We start from the raw sequence: 20559 nt of genomic DNA, 5'->3' as shown, positions 1-20559 counted from the left end.
GAGTGAGGGGTGCTCCCCGGATAGGAGAAGTCACAGCAGTGCAGTGCCAGTCAGAGCAGCTCTTGGGCTCCGTCCGGTGTGCACCGAGCCAGGGTCTAGACTGGGTGACCATGTAATTTATCGTCCAAACCAGGGCACTTCCGAGAGAGAAAGCAGATGTGACAGAATTTTGAGAGGGGGAGGGGTGTGCTGATAAGTAAGCAGGGACTGTCCGCATCAAACGGGGACATAAGGTCGCCTCTGGAATAGATGATTTGGGAACAGCTCAACTGCTAATTTGATCACTTCTGCTGTCCGTGTCTCAGGATGTTTTGGCTTCTGGTGCTGCCAGCATGGGCGTGGAGGGCCTGTGCGAGCATTCCTCAGGCTGCAGGGTGTTTATCCGGCCTCCGACCGGACTGGCCCACAGCTTTTCTGGGCTGTGGAGCTGGGGATGCTGCACGTTGGCTGTGGCCCTGTGGTGGGTGGAGTGGTGGCTTGGGAACAAACATGTGCTGGGTTATTCTCGAGTTGCTTCCCTTTGACTGATCGCCTCGAGGGTGGGGTCTCTGTCCCATCCAGCAGCACATGCGGGTGGGGTCGGGACCCCTGGCTTTTCATCCTAACTCTGCCACTTACTAAGTGTGACACAGATCAAGTTCCTTAACTTATCTGTGCCTCAGTTTCTCAGCCATTCAATGGGATGCTAACGAACTTAGCATGAGTGCGGGAGGCCTGTTGCCATAACTGTAACAGGTGCACGTGCTTGGCACGTGATACCTGCTCAGTTATTATTTCGAGTATTGCCTTATTTCTAGAAGATGCAGCTCCGTTTTGGTACTTAAAGAAAATACACCTTCTTAGATTAATTTTACTTTATATCTAATTAAAAAATTTTGGGGTAGTTAGAAAAATGCATGATGTGTTATGCATACAGTAATACATATATATAATCCAGCAAAAATGGGAATAAATTTTTCTTGTATTGGAGTGCATGGCCAAAGTTTTTACTGATAGGTCTGTGTGATCAGAAAAAATTTGGGGACCTCCTTCTCAATTAGGACAGGACCACCATCCAGGTAAAAACACCCAACGTAACAAAAGTAAAGACGCTCGTGGAACAGAAGGAGCTGTTTCATTTCATTCATTCCTTCATTCATTCACTCACACAAGAGATCTTTATTGAGCACCTTCCCAAGCACATGGGATACACCCGTGAAGGAAATAGCAAATTATACAGCATGTTGGAAGGTCTGAGTGCTATTTGAAAGGAGCAGGGTGAGGGGGCCTGGAAGCTGGGGGGTGGTGGTGTTGGGTGGTCAACACGAGCCCCCTTGAAAAAAATGACATTTGAGCAACGACTTGAAGGAGCAAAGGGCACGTGTCCCTCCCACCCCAGAGCTGGCTCTTTTCTCGAGTCTTGTTTCAGTTCCCAGATCCAAATCTGCACGCCCCCTGACATCCCTGGAACTTTTTAAGTCGGAGACGACCTTCATCAGCATGTCACTACCTCTAGGCTGCCAGCATATGCTAGTAGCGCAAGAACAGACTTTAATGAGCTTGAAATCTTGTCTAGTTTTAAAAAACACAACCCAACAAAACCCCTTGATCTGATTTTCTGAGTGTTGGATGAGCCTCCATCGTGTTGCATCTCCACAATTACCTCAGGGAGCAGAATGGCAAGTGAGGCTGGGAGGTGTCCGGTCCTGAGTTTGGAACCTGGTGGCCTGCGGGGTGGCATCCACCCTCATGATGAGGGGACTTGTTGGTAAAAAGCGGGCAAAGTTGACCTGAGTTTGTGGAAGCATTTTTGAGGAGTTCAGGTTCTTCTCCCCTCTGTTTGTCTCAGAGGTGACAGATGCTGCGTGGCGTGGCCCCTAGGGAACCGGTTTTAACACCACCAGCTGTAATGGCCACGCCGATCGTCTGGAGGGAAGTGGGGCTCTGCGCCTGCCTACTCCGTGGACAGAGAATAACTCGGGGCTTAATCTGGAGAGCTTGTGCTTACCTTCTAGTCCTTTGAAGTTTTTTAGTCTGTGAAGCAGGCTTTCAACGCCCATTCCATCTGCTCCCTGAGGTTACTGTGGACATGGAACACAATGGAGGCTTGTAAAGTGAAGTCAGCATTATTATTGAGCTGTTTCTCTGGCGGCCGTGTTTTCCTGTGCTCCTCTCTACTGTCTGTGTCTTGTCCAACCTCCTCAAACCTCCTCGCTACACGGGGCTGCACGAGGACCTTGCTCCGTCCCTTGCCAAGAAGGTGGAAGCCTTTGGTCACAAATGCCCTCCTCTTCCCACCTGCTACCCTCTGTAAAGCTGCCGGCTCAGGTACGCCCTCCGCTCTCTGTCGTCTGCCCCTTCTCTCTAAACTTCTCAAGGGCTCCGCTTATTTGCATTCACTCAGCTCCTCTCTCCTGCCTTTCTCACCTCTCCTGACTGGAGCTTCCAGGATACTCCCAAAGTAGGCTGTGACATCTCCCATAGTTTTTAAAGGGTTGCTCTTCACCTCCTATCTCCCCTGGGCATTTCTTTATTTTTTATCCCCTTAAAAGGAGTAGAAGCTTATAAAACCGTACAAAGAATTGTCCACACATACCTTTCCTTCCCACTCTCTTTTCTTAAGTCCCAGGGCCTGGCTTCTCTTCCTTCCCCTCTCAGTGGCCACCATGTTGCCGTACTTGGAAACTTGGCAGTTATTCTCTTCCAGTCTCATCTTTCTCTGCCTCTCCCTCTCTGCGTCAACACAGCTGGCCTCTCTCTTCCCTTTAAAATCCCCTTTTCTCCCTCCTTGTGGCGTCTCCACCTCCTTCTCTTATGAAGGTTCCTCTTCATCCGGTTTTTTCCTGCCTCCCTTGCTGCTGCATCTTCTTTCACCAGCTGCTAAATGTCGGAATTTCTCAGAAACTTAATATTGGGTCCTCTTCTTGTCTACACTGTTGTCTCAGCTGGTCTCATTTGTATCCTTGGTTTCAAAATCTTTTTATATATAAACAGCGGTACATTTTTTATCTCCAGCTAAGATCCCCCAGTTGAACTCTGGACTTGCGTCTTCAACTGCCTCCATGAGAACTCCATTCAGACTTGTGGGCGTCTCAATGTAACGTGTCCAACGCTTAAACTCTTCGTCTTTCTCCCAAAATACTTTCCCCCAGTCTTCCCCTCCTCAGAAAGCGGCACTGTACCCACCTCATCGCTCAATCCCCAAACCTAGTTGCTATTCCTCTTTTGTTTTTTAATTTATTGAGATGTAATTCACATAACATGAAATTAACCATTTTAAAGTGAGCCATTCAGCGGCACTTCGTGCGTTTACAATGTTGTGCAACCACCACGTGTATCTAGCTACGAAACACTCCCACCCTCCCAAATAAACCCCATACCTGCTAAGCGGTCAGTCCTGGTTCCTCCCTCCTCCCAGCCCCAGCAACTACCAGTCTGAGTTCTGTTTCTATGGATTTCCCTCCTCTGGACATTTCATATAAACGGAATCAAATATGTGAACTTTTATGTCTGGCTTCCTCACTGAGCATAGTGATTCCAGGTTCATCCACGCTGTGGACGCATCAGCACTTCATCCCTTTTTCTGTGTGTGTGAGGAAGACTGGCCCTGAGCTAACATCTGTTGCCAATCTTCCTCTTTTTGCTTGAGGAAGATTGTCGCTCAGCTAACAACTGTGCCAATCTTCCTCTGTTTTATGTGGGATGCTGCCACAGAGTGGCCTGATGAGCAGTGCTAGGTCTGTGCCGGGGATCCAAACCTGTGAACCCTGGGGGGCTGAAGCGGACCGTGTGAACTTGTCCACTACACCAGCGGGCTGCCCTGTTACTTCATCTTCACAGCTGAATAATATTTCATTGCATGTGTATGTTACAATTTGTTTATCCATCCATCTGTTATTCGTGGATATTTGGGCTGTTTTTACCTTTTCACTATTGTGAATAGTGCTGCTATGACCACGTATGTACATGTATTTGAGTACTGTTTTCAATTCTTTTGGGTATATACGTAGGAGTGAAATTGCTGGGTCTTAAGATAATTTTGTGTTTACCTTTTCACATAGTGGCTGCACCATTTTACATTCCCACTAGCAATGTACAAGGGCCTCAATTTCTCCGTATCCTCATCAACAATTGTTATTATTTTTATTTAATTAAAAAAATTTTAAATCTTAATTTAAATAAATTAAATTAAAAAATTTAAAATGTTTATTTAATTTTTAATTACAATTTTTTATCATAGCCGCCCTAGTCGTTATGAAGTGGCACCTCATGATGGTGTTGTTTTGCATTTCCCTAATGGCTAAGCATCTATTCATGTGCTTGTTGGATACTTGCATGTATTTTCTTTGGAGAAATGGCTGTTCAAGTCCTTTGCCCATTTTTTAATTGGGGTTGTTTGTCTTTTTGTTGAATTGTAAGAGTTCTTTACATATTTCGGACACTAGCCCTTACCAGATAAACGATTTTCAGATCCTATCACTGAAACAATTGCTGGCTGTTTTTCTTAGTTCCCGTACTTGCCTGGCCTGCAGGGTGTGCCTTCAGACTCACCTGAATCCATCCACTTCCGGCCATCTTTGCCTTGCATTTCACTGTCTCACCCCGCACGCCCCATCCCCCCCTAGCTTTATGTCTCACCTGGATAATACTGCAGTTTCTAATTTGTCTCTCCACCTCTACTCTTGTCCTCTTATACTCTATTCTCTACCCAATAGCCATAATGATCTTAGGTTTACAACAAAATTGAGAGGGAGACACAGAGATTCCCCATATACTTTCTATCCCTACACACATACAGCCTCCGATATCAACATCACTCACCGGGATGGTACATTGTAACCTACATCGACACGTCATAATCACCCACAGTCCCAGGTTTACCTTGGGGTTCACTTTTGGTGGTGTATGTCCTATGGATTTGGACGAATGTATAATTGATGTAGATCAAGGCTGCCCCAGGGAGAGAAGCCCAAGGCGTCCTGGCCTATGTGCTGATCTATATGACCCGATTTATATCTAAAGTTATATGACCACACAATAACCAGACCCCACCTACACTGATATCATTTTAATGACTTTTTACGTCATCTTTCCTTTGTCTAGTAAAAATAAGTTACGTACCTATGCCTTATAAATTTAGCTCTAACCCTCAACACATTGCAGCCTTTCACTGCCCATGGGTCCTGACCCCATGACTGCTGCTCTTACTGCCCGTGGGTCCTGTCCCCATGCCTGCAGCTCTTCCTGCCCATGGGTCCTGTCCCCATGCCTGCAGCTTTTCCTGCCCATGGGTCCTGGCTCCATGCTAGTCTCTGAATAAAGGAGCACTACTGCCAGACCTTGAAAGTCCAAGAAATCTTTATTTCAATTCCTTGGCTCACCAAGCCCACATCATAATGACACGTATCCATCATTATATCGTATAGAGTATTAACATTGCCCTAAAAATCCTCTGTACTCTGCCTAGTAATCTCCTTCCCAATCCACCCCTGGCAGCCACTGACGTTTTTACTGTCTCCATAGTTCTGCCTTTTCCAGAATGTCATGTGGTTGGATTTACACAGTATGTAGCCTTTTCAGATTGACTTCTTTCACTTAGTAATACGCATTTTAGGTTTCTCTGTGTCTTTTCATGGCTTGATAGCTCATGTTTTAGTGCTGAACAATATTTCATCGTCCGGATTTACCACAGTTTATTCACTTGCCTAGTGAAAGTCGTCTTGGTTACTTCTAAGTTTTGGTAATTCTGACCAACGCTGCTGCAAACATCTATAAACATCTATGTGTGGACATAAGTTTTTCACTCCTTTGGATAGATACCAAGGAGCACAATTGCTGCATTGTACGGTAAGAGGAGGTTTCTTTTTGTAAGAAACAATCAAACTGTCTTCCAAAATGGCTCTGCTCTTTTGCCTTTCCACCAGCAATGAATGAGAGTTCCTGTTGCTCCACGTCCTCGCCAGCATTTAGTGTTGTCAGTGTTCCCGATTTTGGCCATTCTAATGTATCACGTGTACAGTGAAATCTCATTGTTTTAATGTGCGAATCCCCCATGACATATGGTGTGGAGCATCTTTTCACATGCTTATTTGCCATCTGTATAGCTTTTTTGGTGAGGTGTCTGTTAAGATCTTTGGCCTATTATTAAATCAGGTTGTTTGTTTTCTTATTGTTGAGTTTCGAGAGTTCTTTGTATAGTTTGGACAGCAGCCTTTTATCAGATGTGTCTTTTGCAAATATTTTCTCCCAGTCTGTGGCTTGTCATCTCATTCTCCTGACAGCGTCTTTGACAGACCAGACATTTTTAATTTTAATGAAGTCCAGCTTATCAATTATTTCTTTCATGGATCGTGCCTTTGGTGTTGTATTTAAAAAGTCATTGCCATCCCAAGGTCATCTAGGTTTTCTCCTCATAATGATCTTTGAAAAATGTAAATTAGACTATGCCCCACACTGCTTTAAACCCTTCAGAGCCTTCTTGCTGTGTCTGGAATAGTTTAGGCCCCTAAACACAGCCCCGCCTTCCTCTCCAGCCTCCCGGTGTGTTTTAGCTGCGATGCTCTTCCCTCCGTTCCTCCAGCACAAGGCTTTTCCTGCCGCGGAGACTCTGCACGTGCTTTCTCCTCTGCCTGGGACCTTCTCTTCACACGTACCTCATGAGCCTCGTCTTCCTTCCCATCTTGGCTTACACGTCCCCTCTACAGAGCGGGCTTTCCAACCCACCCTCTTAGATTCATCTCCCCATCTTATAGGTTATCTCGTAACCTATTGTTTCTTTCATAGTTTTAAAATACCTTCTGGATGCTTACCATGTGCCAGGTACTCCATGCTCACTGGGTTTTTATGGGTTCAGAGGACAGTGAGTTTCCTGTCCCCATGTTGCTGGCCATCTAGCTTGAGAGAGAGAGAGTAAAAATAAATGGACAAGGCCTTGACATGTCATGTGAAGGCAACAAACAGTATAAATAGTGTCAACTCAAGGGAAGGAGGGAGGGAGGAATGCGGAGTTTCCACAGGGGTTGGGGTGGGCCCCTGTGGAGGTGATATTTGAGCTGAGAACTGAAGTGTGAACAGCCAGCTGAACACAGACTGGGAGAAGGGCCTTCCAGAGGGAGGGAGGGGCCGCAAGTGGAAAGGCCCTGGGCCGTGTTCCAAAGGCAGCTGAACCCTGTGGCTGTCGCCCGGCGACCGTGGTGGAGGCTGAGGATGGGCCAGTGGCAGGGCCAGCCTGCAGTCTGGAGTCAGTCCTGTGTCCTCTTGTGTGCTGTGCCCGGGTTTGGCACTGGGATGGCACACTCACCTCTTTCGTCCACTACTGTGCACCCGGCTCCTAGCGAGTGCCTGCCCCAGAGAAGGTGTTGAATAAACATTTAGGAATGCCAGATGAATATTATTGCTATTAATGAGATTAACTGGATCTCCACCCCCCTTCCTTGTTTACATGGCCGTGTCAGTGCTGAGCCCTGTTATCGGGCACCGCCAAAGGGAGACTGCAGCTCGGGCCCGGCTGAATTATTGCAGAGTCTGATTCGGAGCCGTCTGCATTTCATCAATGAGTCATTGATGTGCCACCACTACTCCCAGGGGATTGCTGGCTCTACAACGAAACTTTCCTCCTTTAGTTTTCACTGAGTCCTCAGAATCTTCTAGAAGCTCAATACCCAGTTCCTACAAAAAGCCTGAATACTACTCCTGAGTCAGACTAGCAAAGGCATCTTCATCCAGGAAGAGGGAGCCTCCCGGTCGTGCCAGCTGCTAGCGGCCCAGGTTGGGGGAGCTTATACAGGGCCTGCTTCTGTGTGCCTGAGGAGGGGCTGCGTGTGTCTCACATGCAGCGGGATGTCTAGACAGATCCATCTTGTCCGCATTTGATGTGGAATCTTTGTTAGGCACCAGGGACCTGGGAAAAGCTCGAATCCAAAACAGCTTCAGCGGAGGAGACCCTTGCCAGGGAGGGCTGTTTCGTAATGAGATCTGGATGTCGGCAGGAACTTTATTAACCCGGGGCCAACCCAGTTTTTTTCCACATGAAATTAATTTATTGGCTGCCCTGCTCAGACGTCATTTGGCTCCCACTGCTGCTTGTACGTGCCGGCCTCTTTTGGAAAAGACTTATTATTTTTAAGAACCAGCGTCTTATGATTCTTCCGTGGCGTTTGACTCTGTTGATTCTCTTGGCTTCCTTGAGGGGCTGTGTCCACCTTGGAGTGTGCGTGTGTGTGTGTGTCTGCATACCCACATGCTGGGCATTGCTGCACAGCTGTAGACCAGAACTTGAGAAAGCCTGGGGGTCTGGGGTGTGGCAGGCAGGGGGCACACGGGGGAAGACAAAGGTGCTTGGAAAAATGCACCTCAGCCGTCTATGCAGTTGTAATCACCGGGGTCAAACGCCAGCTCAGGGTCTGGTTAAGACGGTGTTCTCAGAGCCAATCGCCTGGATTCGAACTCTGGCTCTGCCACATACCCCGTGTGTGACCCTGAGCACATTACTTCATCTCTCTGTGCCTCTAGTTTCTCACTTGCAAAATGGGGGTAATAAAAATGTCTCGTAGAGTTGTGGGCAGATTAAATGAGTCAGTACATATCCAGCCCTTGAAGCAGGGCCTGGTGTATGGAAGGCACCCCGTAAATGTCAGCCCGTGTGGTTGTTATGACCTCTCCTTGACAGTTCTCCTCCTGACGGGCTCTTCAGAGTATTTTGTGAGAAAGCCTTTCTCCACCCTCTTTCACCATTTGATCTAAGTAGGCTAGATTCGGATATTTATTCATGTTCCATCTGGCTCCCAAATGGGTCGCCACAGGATCCCGGGGGCTGTGCTGTCCAGAGTCTTGCTGGGTTCCCGCCAGCACGTGTGGTGTCCAGTGTCTCATCCAGCATCGCCCCCATCCCCGTTTTGCAATCCCCTTGTCCATGTGTGTGCTCCACTCCTGCCTGCCTTCTCTATATCTACATCCCTGGCCCCACCACCCCTCAGGGCCTCTCCCGTGAAAGCCACCGGGCTCTGCCTGGGTTTTCTCTCTGCTCCCACTTTGCTCAGGGGTTATCATCTGAAGGCAGAAGTTGGGGGTCTAAGTCCTCCCAGACCCCGGGGCCACACACGGGCTTCTTCCTGGTGCTTGTCCATGTCTGTTAAAGCAATGAGAAAGGGTCTCCTTGTATGTTCATTGAATTGGGGCAAAACCATTTTGAGAGAAGAAGCTTCTTTCCACCATTTTCTTTAAATGCCCTTCTAACAAATTTATTCACTTAAAAAAAAATTCCTATGAGCCAGCCCTGATGGCCTAGTGGTTAAAGTTGGGCACGCTCTGCTTTGGTGGCCTGGGTTTGGTTCCCGGGCATGGAACCACACCATCCATCTGTCAGTAGCCATGTTGTGGTGGTGCCTCACATAGAGGAACTAGGAAGAATTATATCTATGATATACAACTATGTACTGGGGCTTTAGGGAGGAAAAAAAAAGAGAGGAAGATTGGCAACAGATGCTAGCTCAGGGTGAATCTTTAAAAACAAATTCATATGTGGTAAAAGTCATTCTTTTTGGTATAGAGTTCTATGAATTTAGACAAAGCGAACAGTTATATAATCAGCACCATCACAAAGACACTGAACCCCCACTTTTGCCTTTCCACGAATGTCATATAAATGGAACCACACAGTATGTAGTCCTTGGTGTCTGACGTCTTTCACTTGGCTGACACATTTCAACTCACTCCCGTCCCGTGTGTATCAGTGGTTTGTTCCCTTTTATGACTGAATAGTATTCCATCGTATGAATGTTTTACAGTTTGCTTATCCATTTGTTAGTTGAAGAGTTGAAGGACATTTGGGTTGTTTCCAATTTTTGGAGATTGTGAATAAATTCACTATAAACATTTGGATTCAGGTCTTTGTGGGAACACAAATTTTCTTTTCTTTAGGCTTATAAATTTATAAGAAACTGCTAAACTGTTTTCCAAAGCAGCTGTACCATGTTGAACCAACTATGTATGAGAATTCCATTGGCTCTGCATCCTCACCAGCACTTAGTATGGGCACTTTTTTGGTATTTTAGCTAATCTAACAGGTGTCTAGAGGTACAACATTAATTGGTAGTGAGGCTGTCACTTGATGTCATCAGCCTGAAATGCAATCACCTCGTGAGATATAAAGCAGACATATCTGGATGTCATCAACCAAAAAAACCCAAAAAAACCAAAACCCAACAACAGAAAAACTCCCCAAACCCCAGTGTCTTGCTGAGGATCTCATTGTGGTTTTAATTTTCATTTTCCTAATGGCTAATGATGCTAAGCACATTTTCTGTGTGCTTATTTGCTATTTGTCTATCTACTTTGGTTAAGCGTCTGCTGAAAGTTTTGCACATTTTTTATTGGCTTATTTGTTTTCCTATTCCTGAGAGTTTTTAATATAATCGGGGTTTAAATCTTTTTTTGGGTATGTGATTTGCAAATATTTTCTTCCAATCTGTGGCTCGTCTTTTCATTCTCTTAAACTCTGCAAAAGAGCAGAAGTTTTCAATTTTGATGAAGTCCAATTTATCTTCTTTTCTTTCATGGATTGTGCTTTTGGTGTCATTCCACCAGTTTTGATTTTATTTTAATTCTCTTCAGACTGAGGACAGTGTTCGGGTGTGGCTGCCCGGCAGCTGCTGAGCAGGGTGCTGGCTCCTGCTCAGCCTTGCTCCCCACTCCATCCCTCCACAGCTCCCTCTAGGTCATTCTGGTCACAGCTAGGACTTCTATTGGGAGGAACAGTGGTCCACAGATGTCACCTCTCAGAAGCCCTGGTGGGAAACGTCATTAGAAGAAGAGTCATTAGAGAAGAGTCATGGAGAACATGTTCCACCCACACTGTGCTCCTGGGGTGGGCCAGGTCACCTGCCCAGACTCCCCTTTCTAAGGTGTCCTCAGTGCAGAAGCTTCATTGCTTTTCATGGCCCCAGTCCTGTCGGAGGCCACTACAGTCCACCCCATGTATTTCTCTAACTTTGAAGATCAGGAAACAAGGTCGAGGTACTGCTCCTTATCCTCCAAAGTGTTGGGCGCTTAATGTGAATAGTCTGGGGAGTGGCTGCCTCAAAAACCTGCCAAAGTCTCTTTTCCCCTTAATTGCAGGCGACTGACCCCATGCTCGTCTCTGCACTGCCTGAACAAGAAGGTGGGCTCCAGGTGCCCGTGGTCTCTACTCCCAGAAATGGGACTATAAGTGTCAAGTTCAATGGACCTCTCCTTTGAGCTCTGCCCTGACCGTGCTCTGTTGCATTGCCCCAAGGAAGCACGGGGCACTTGGGCATCAGTGGGGTCTTCCCAGCCCCGCGGGAGTGGATCTAGAAGTCACATCTGAAGTGCAAGCCTGGTGCCCCTGTATCAGTGCTCAGGGAGCCTGGCCTTAACCAGGGAGCTCTGGAGCCCAGAGGCTGGGCTGTGACGTCTGTCTCTCACAGTCAAGTGCAGTGGTCATCGTCACGGGTTTTGCTGCTACTGTAACAATAATGTTCAAATGTTAGCTGGTTCCGCCAAGACTGAATCTGAGTCAGAACTCTGCAGCTGAAGTTGGTGACTTGCCTGAAGTTGCAGGAGCCGGAATTTGGAATTGTGCCACGGTCACGCACACACAAAGAAACCTCTTTCTTTGTGTGGTCTTGTCCCCCTGGGACTCTCTCACATGATTCTTGGGGAGAGGGGTTTGCTTCAGACCTCGGAGCATTCTTACCTCATGTGGAGGCATTATTCCCTGTCCAAGTCTCCAGAACAATCCAGCGACTTGTAGTGCTTGGTGACCTTCTGCTGCATTAATTCCCTCCTTTGGGCATTGAAATTGATTTTCTTCCTTGTGGCATGTAAAGATTCAAAGCGTGCCCCTTGCTCCCTGTCCCAGGAGGGTTCCGACATCAGCGGCTGAGTCTGGGAGAGGTGAGCGCTGGCCACCAGTGTGGGGGGAGGGCTCCCCGGAGCATCCGCCAGCCCCCGCGCCCCGCCCGAGTGTTCCTGTGTGCTGCAGCTGGGCATGGGTTCTGTGGGGTCGGAGTGGGGCAGCCTTTGCAGTGGCTCCCTTTCCAACGTGGACTTTAATAAAGGAGCATCAGTGACCCCTCATCTTTCAGTGGGTCTTTCTTGGAAATTCTGTATTTGTGTCAGTCCCCAGAGAACTCCCTGTGGCCTCCCGCAGCCCGGGCTCCCCAGGGGGTGAGGAGAGCCGCTGGAAAGCGTGGGGAGCCCTGCCTCTGTGGACCCTCCGCTGGCGCCGTCTCCGTTCCCCACCAGCATCCTGGTCAGGACGCCTCCCAAAGCCCATCTTCGCCCTCCCGGCCCCGGGCTCCAGCCCCCTGGCCCGCGCCTGCGCGTCGCCTGCTGCTGGGGGCGAGCCTCGCTCCTGTCCTCGCTGCGCCAGCCCTGCGTTTCCCTCACGGACTAGCTCAGGACCCGCGGATGTCCCAGTTGCCGAGGACAGGGTGGAGGTAATTTCGAGGGGGCAGGCTTGTGCCGCACCTCAGCCCCTGTGCTTTTCCAGAAGATCCTAGGAGGACAGCCGTTGACCGGTTTCCCGTCCCCATTCTCGCCCCTCCACAACCTTCCCCGCTGCTGTCACACAGATATTTGCAGAGGGCCCACCGGATCCTGGCTCTCCCTGGCTTAAAATAGCGCCTTCTTTTCCTGAGCATAAAGCCTCAAAGTTTCTCATCAACTGGCTTTAGGTTAGGATGACCGTCTCAGGGCCATTTTGGCACAGGGACAGTGCTCCACAGACACGTGTCCACTTGCAATTCCCTGATAGCCCCCTTCCCGCTCCAGCTCCTGTTTACTCTCTCATGCTTGTAGTTTCGGCCTTGGGGGCCTGCACTTGGTGGATCGGACACCCCCTCCCCCGCAAACTTGTCCCTCCAGGGCAGGCGCTTCTCCTCGGGGTCAACCCCGCGGATATTTCCTGCAGGCCTGCGACACGCCAGGTGCGTGCAGAGGAAAGTCGGGAAACAGGGAGCACAGCCCCAGCCTCGGGGGGCTCCATGCTGGTGGCAGGACGCAGACAGCGAACAAGCAAATAAACAGGGTAATGCGAGCCTGCCAGACCCGCGTGGGGGAAGCACGCTCCCTCTGAAAGGGCCTGGCGCCCTCTGAGAGCTGGCGTTGGAGCTGGGAAGAGGCCAGCCCCTGGAGGAGCTGGAAGGCCAGTGCTCCTGGCAGGGAAAAGAGCGGGTTCAGAGGCTCAGAGCTGGGCCAGAGCTTGATGTGTCGGAAGGAGCCCAGGAGCAGAGCCGAGCCTGGTGCACTGCACACACGGAGGGTTGTTTCCAACGCTGGCTGTCCTCGCCACACCAAAAATTCAGAAATGAAACAAATAATAGAAAGGAAAGGTAGACAGCGAGAAAATTTTCTTTTATTGAACTTCGTATATATAATCATGCCAGAAAAAATTACAGTACAGAAAGAAAAATACGTAACAGACTAATACTATTAAATTACATGAATGTGGAAAAACTTATTCCCACATACTGGTCTGCTGCAGCAGTGAATAATAACATTTCAGTTTCTCATTTCAAGCCTTGACTTCTGCACGTTTGCCGGTGGCTTTGTCACCTCTTTCATCTATTCACGGCCAGTATTCACCCCAGCCAGATTTGCCCAGTCTGCCTCTGCCCATGGTGGGTTGAAGAACATTTCTGTATTAATTTTAATTTCAAAGAGTTTCTTTCACATGAAACAATAGACAAATATTTATGAAAACTCTTACACATGAGAATAGTTTTGGCAGAGATTTATACAAATGTCATTTCAAATGTCTCCCCTAGGTTGAAAATCACTAAAATATCATCACCAGAATATCCATCACAAATTTCTATTTTATTCAGTAAAAACTTTCAAAGCTTTTCTTCTTTGACAAAAATCAGAAAGATAGTTGAATCGCAGTGAATAGGACGTTATTGGCTACGTTGCTTTAGGGCCGAGCGTCCAGCTCTTGGTGTTGATGGTGCAGGCTTTCAAGCTTCGCTCTTTCGATTTCTTCTGGCAATGTTAGAGCAGAGTCTTTTGTCATTTCTCCTGGCATTCTTGTTTAAAATTTGATTCTTTTTCTACTTAAGTGTCCATTTCCTTGCATTTGTTTGCTGCAGTGCGTGGCCTTGTCCACAATTTCTGGGCATAAATCTTTAAGGAAGAGTTTTAAAGCTCGATGGTTCACTGTCCATTGTTCAAGGCAGGTTTGGGCTGTTGGCAAATATTTTTCTGACTGATGAACCTCACCTGTATTCACATTAGGATAAAATTACTAAATTGTACCACTGCTGTAAGATTTTATTCTCTTGATTCTCTTTTAGTTTTCAAACAATTGACAATAGAAAATAATGAATTTCAATCTTAAAGACGCATTCGAATTCAATAAATCATGCATGAACTAAAATTTGCACTTATGAAACAAAAAGGTCACACCATGTAAACATGTGAAGAGTTCACACTCTGTTGTAAATTTTAAACACAAATGAACTTCCAGATTATCACTTAGAATGATAGAATTGAGATCACACGTCTGTTTCTCCGTCATTGCGATCACCGGGCTCTCGCTGTTTATTTGGAATCAGCTGTTTAGAGGCAGGATGTGTATTTCTCTGGGGCTTGCCGTCAGAGTCGATGTCCACGTGATCTTGAACAATTCGGAGCTGCTACAGACTTACTCTTCAAACAAATGCATATAGTTGAGTCTGTGTGTCTCAGGGACCTCTATATAACCGGGAGTTATTTGAATTAACTTCCATGTAGAAATCAGTGTGTATTAAAATGTTAAAATGATAAAAATGTGTTTGTTTGAAGCTTGCATATATATTATTAAAATCCAAAGTAATGGTGGCAGTGGCAGTTGCTTAGAACCTAGACCTACAAAAGATTTGTGGAGGGAGGAGCGTTTTCTCATAGACGTTGTTTAGAATTGCTGGCACTTGGTGATAAAAATGCTCAGAGACAACGCACTCCCTTGTTGCCTGCGTCTGGGGCAGTTGGTTTGCCGCTGGCAGGATGGCCAGTGCTGCCTGGGGAGCAGTGAGTGACTGGAGGTAGTGAGACATGAGGTCAGAGGTGTTGGCAAGAGCCAAGTCCTGAGGGGTCTTGCAGGCTGTGGTGATGGGGTGTGGCTTTTATCTTAAGTACAGTGCGCTCTCACAGTTCCAGACAGACATCCCTACTAGAACAGGCATAACCAGAAATTAGAAAATAGTGGAATGTCTTTTCTGTCAGACCCTGATCTCTCTAAGGGCATGCGATGTACTTCATGTGTCTTTGTCAACCCAGTATTATTCCCAGTGCTCACGAGAGACTGAATATGCAGACAACAGCCAGGCCATATGTGAAAACTGAACTCTGACCTACAATCTGCAGCATCCCGCCCAGGAAACCAACCCATTATCTATGGTAACCAGTCCACGAAATCAAACTACTATCTGTAACAACCAGTCCAGGAAGCCAAACGATAACCTCTATAACATTTGGTCCCAAATGGTCAAGACTTGATTGATAACCGACAATATACCTAATTTTTGCTTCAGCTTCCGATTTAGGACCAATTGGGGAACGCAAATATGCACCCCTGACCAATCACCTAGGATGCCCTGCTCCCAGTTAGCCTGCCTACAGCTCCCCCATGCCCACAGGGCGCACCCGAAGCCCTCCTGTCTTTGCACTGCAAAGCTTTCCCACTCCTCTGCCTGCCTTTGGTCTTTGACTCCCCTGCTGTAGCAAGCTCTGAATAAATAGCCTTCCCTTGTTCTTGTTTGGGTGGTCTTGATTATTTCCACGCATCACTCACGCGATAAATGAGTGAATGAATGAATTACACCCATACCATCCAGAGGCTGCCTCAAGTCGTGGATGAGATAAAGCTGAGGAGGGGAAATCTTCAGCAACAGGAGTGACTGATGATAGAGACACGACAGCTGCAGGTAAACAAATGGGCACATCCTTGTGAGCGTCTGCCTCTGCACTGGGACCGTCTTCTCCTGATGCCTGCTCCTTCAGACACGCGGGATCCTACTGTGCAAAGTCAATCCTCGCCTGCTTTTTTTACTTAACATATTGTGAGCATCTTTCCACTGAATAGTGTATTCTTCAAGGATGCAATTGTAAATGGTTGCGTAGTATTCTGTGAGGTCAAGTGGATGATTGCGTCTAACTTTAAATATAAAATTCCTGAGTCAAAGTTTGCACTAAATTTTAAAGTTTTTCTTACGTTTGCAAATTGCTGTTGTGAAAGGTTATAAAAATTTGCCCTTATATTCCAAGTGTGTGGAGAGTACACAGTTCCTACTTTTTTGTCAGCGCTGTCTTTATAGTCCTTTCCAATCTTTATCCATCCGAAAGCCAAAAGTGTCATTTTGTATTGATTTACATTTCTTTGGTAACTAATGGGCGAAACATCCTTTTGCTGTTGTCATTGATCATTTTATTCCTTTTTGGATAAATTTCTTGTTCACGTCCTTTCACATCTGTCCTTTTCTGGGCCAGTTCCACACTGTTTTAACACCATAGTCCTATAATTTGTTTTAATATCTGATAGGATAAATCCCTTATAATTCTCATTTTTTTCCAAAACTTTTACAAGTATTTTATGAGAATTTTCATTAAAACTGCAGTGTATTTATAAATCAATTGAATAAGTGCTATCTTTCCAATACTATCAGAATGTGGTATGTCTCCCCATTTATCCAGAAATTTGTGTTTTACTAATAGGTACTCTTTACATTTATTGTTTAGTTTATTCCTATGTATTCAGATTTTCAGTTGCTATTGTGGATGACATTATTTTGCATTCTTCGTTATGGTTAGTTTTTACTGGTCACATGGATAAATAGGAAAGTGCATTTTTTATTACATATTTACTCCATTACTGGCCACCAGACTGAAGGCTCTCAGTTGTTCTAACATTTTATTTTTGGTTGATTCTCTTGGGATTTTCCAAGTCAACAAACATTGAGAAATACTGAAAAATTTGTCTGTATCTTTGCAAGAGTCATAAATTTTATTTTTTGTCTTTGTCTTATTGAATGGCCTGGAACAGACAGAACATTGTTAACGGTGACAATGAGCACCCTTGTTCCACTGCTCACTTGGATGGTAATGACACTAACTTTCCAGTGCCATATGTGGTATTGTCAGTGGTTTGAAGTAGAGATTTTGTATCGTTTCAAGATCAGATGCTTCTATTCCAAATTTCTTGAGTTCTCATCAGGAAGATACTGAATTCATATCGTGCCTTTTCAGCTTCCATCAAGATGACTACCTGGTTTTTCTTCTTTGACTTTCCAGTGAGATGAATTATAGTTAAGAGATGTTTCTAATGTTGAAGCATCTTTGCATTTTGGCAAGACAACCTGCATCTTGTTGGATTTGAATTGCAGTATTTTACTTAGGATGTTTACATCTGTATTCACAAATAAGATTGGTTCCTAGATTTTTATTTTTTGTTCTATCTTTGGCAAGTTTTGGTGTCAAGATTATTTTTGCTTTGAACAATGAACTGGGAGAATTTCCAAGTTCTCTTTCCTCTGAAACAACTTAATGGCATGGGGATCATCCTCATCTTGATGTTTGGAAGAAATTGTCCTTAAAATTTTAATCCAGGGCCTTGTTTTTGGAATCAATTCTTTGACCTTTTTTTCCAGTTCTTCTGTGTTTATTACCAGCTCCCCTTTTTTTAGGTTTTTCAATATTTCTTTGGTTGACAGTTTTGGTAATCTATATATTTTCAAGAGATTTATAAATCTTATTGAGATTTTAAAAACTATTGATGTGAAACTGAGGGATATTCTACAAAATACCTGACCAGAAATCTTGTCGTGGAGCTATCAGATTCTTTTATAAGGATGACACCGTCTTTCACACCAGTGACTATTTTCCTTTTCTATTCTTACAATTGTTTGTTCTTCAAGAATTTTTTTCTTAATCAGACATGAAAGGAATTCGTTTGTTTTAAGGAACTATTCTTGAATTTATTTAGTAATTGAATTTTTTAAAAATTAAATTTTCGATTGTTTTTAATTTTTTGGTAACCTTTTATTTTGTTATTACTTGCAACTTACATAAAACTTACAAGAACAGCTTGAGGGATTCCTACACATCCTTTAACAATTGTTTCAATCTGTCCCACTTACCTTCTGTTTTATATATACTAACTAGTACGCACACACTGATATTTAGTATACATTAGTGTGTAGATTAAGATTTTTTTCTAAATCATTTGAGAAGAGGTTGGAAACATTATTCCCCTTTATCCCTAAATACTTCAATGTTATTTCCTAAGAATGAGGGCATTCTTGTATAGGACCACAGCACAGTAAACAAAATCAGGGAATTTAACATCGATATGGTGCTATTATCTAACCCACAATCCATCTTCCAATTCTGTCAATTGTCCCAATACTGTCCTTTATGGCTGTTTTTTGTTTCCCTTTGCGGGATCCAGATGACTCCAGGATCAAACGTTGCATTTCGTTGTCAAGTGTCTTTAGCTTTCTTTAACCTGGAACTCAGCCTTTCATTGTGTTTCTTGAGCTTGACATTTTTAAGGAGCACAGGCCAGTTATTTTGCAGGTGTCTCTCTTTTGGGTTTGTTTTATGATTCCCCGTGGATTGATTAGGGTTACGTGCTTTTGGCAGGAATGTCACACAAGCCACACTACGCCCTTCTCAGTGCATCTTACTACGAGTCGCATGATTTGTCCAATGTTGGTGATGTTGCCTTTGGTCACTTGGTTCAGGTGGCATCTGACTGGTTTCTCTGCTGTAAAGTTGCTGTTTTTCCCTTTGCAACAATGAGTGGTTTGTGGGGCGATACTTTCATAGGGTGTAAGTGTTCTATTCCTCATCAAATTCTCACCCACTAGTTTCAGTATGCATGATGGTTTGTTAACTCCATGATTCATTCTGTATTATCAATTGACATTCCATTGTAAGGGTTCTCTTCTCCCCATCCCCTTTATTTAAAAAAAAATCATCTATTTATTTATATCAGTATGGACTCTTAGTTTATTCAGTGGGTTATAGTCCATTACTATCATTATATAAAAATATATTTTAATATTCAAATTGTCTCGGGTTTGGCAGTTGGGCATCCTTTCAGTCTCATTCTCGTCCTCATGACTCCTTGAATACTGCTTTACTTTCTGGCACAGAAAGGTGTTTCAGGCTCATCTTGTACTTTCCCTGTCCAGGCTCTAGACTCAGTTATTTCTCCAGGGGGCCCTATCTAAAACAAACAAACAAACAAATTGTAAAAACACTAATCTCCAGCTGGTAGTGCTTCTGGTTGGCTTCCTTTTCTGCAATGGTAATGAGTTAGAATTTTGAACCTGCTTTCTGTGAGTTCTAGGCTTGAGCAAACGAATACATGTATTGAGGATAATGGGAGCCGAGTTTCTCATTGTTGGGGAAATACGGAAAGGAAGAGATGAGAAATGTACCCTCTTGTGCTGTATTAGAATGGAGGGTGGCCGAGGAGCTCATGATTTTTAATATTTATCTATCTACCTATCATTTATCTATCTATCTATCTATCTACCTATCTATCATCTACAGACACAGAAATAAATACTGATGCCTAGGTAATGTGTGTGTGTGTGTGTGTGCATATCTAGCGCTAAGATCTTGAGTTTTAATTATTAATCTCAATTAGATTTTTAAAAAGTTTATCCTTCTTTTGTGCGTGTTATATTATAGGGAAATTTTGTAAATGCTATGTAGCATTTTAAAAACTGCATCCTGTGTAGCAGCACTGTCCAATAGGACTTTTTTGCAATGATAGAAATGTTATGTATCTGCACTGTTCGATATGCGTCCACTAGACACATGAAACATGGTTAGTGAGACTGAATTTTCACTTATTTAATTTTAACTAGTTAAAACTTGAATTTAAATAGTGCCTGTGGTTACTGGCTACCATATTAGACTTTTGGGTATAAGCTTTGAGATTATATATGTATTCAAATTTATTAATAATACCGTTCAAATTCATTTTGTTCAAATACCATATTGGATCTTGGATCTTTAGGTATAGGATTTTATATGTTATGTATGTATATATATTTATTGATAATGTTGGCCAAATCCTCTCTGTTTTCTGGTCTATCTATCTGGCAGAGATGGAGGGAAAATGTTGCTTCAATTGATCATTTTGCTTCAACCTCTTGTTAAATCTTAATACCATCATCTCTGATTTATTTTTGTTTGTGTTTGCATGGCAAGGCTTTTCCCATCATTCTGTTTGGCGTGTAGAAAGAACTCCATGTTTATTTGTGGGGTGAATAAATGTATGAATGAAATTTTTAAACTTTCTGGGACATTTTATTATAGGTATATTCCTTTATAATAGCACAAAGCTAGATTTTGGTTTTGACCCAAACTAAGTCTTTTACTAGAGAAATTTAACTCATTTACATTTTATGCTTTGTTCCTTTTAGGGCTTTTTTCTTTTTCTGTGAAATTACAGCGTGTGCTATGCAGTTCTTTCCGGGTGAGGGTCCCGGTGAGCCTTTCTCCTTGAGGACCTCCACGCTTATGCCGTCCAAGGAAGATGTTTTCCTTTTAATTGTTGTTTCTCCACTG

General features: G+C 44.6%; 1 long non-coding RNA gene across 2 annotated transcripts in view; it reads left to right on the top strand.

The window, feature by feature from the left end:
* The window catches only part of LOC138915692 (uncharacterized), a 170535-nt gene that overhangs the window by 83924 nt on the left and 66052 nt on the right, over positions 1 to 20559 (top strand). The gene's annotated exons all lie outside the window — the stretch shown is intronic.

Source organism: Equus caballus, chromosome 10 (assembly GCF_041296265.1).
Source record: "Equus caballus isolate H_3958 breed thoroughbred chromosome 10, TB-T2T, whole genome shotgun sequence".
NCBI lineage: Eukaryota > Metazoa > Chordata > Mammalia > Perissodactyla > Equidae > Equus > Equus caballus.
This window is presented reverse-complemented; position numbering and strand designations above follow the sequence as displayed.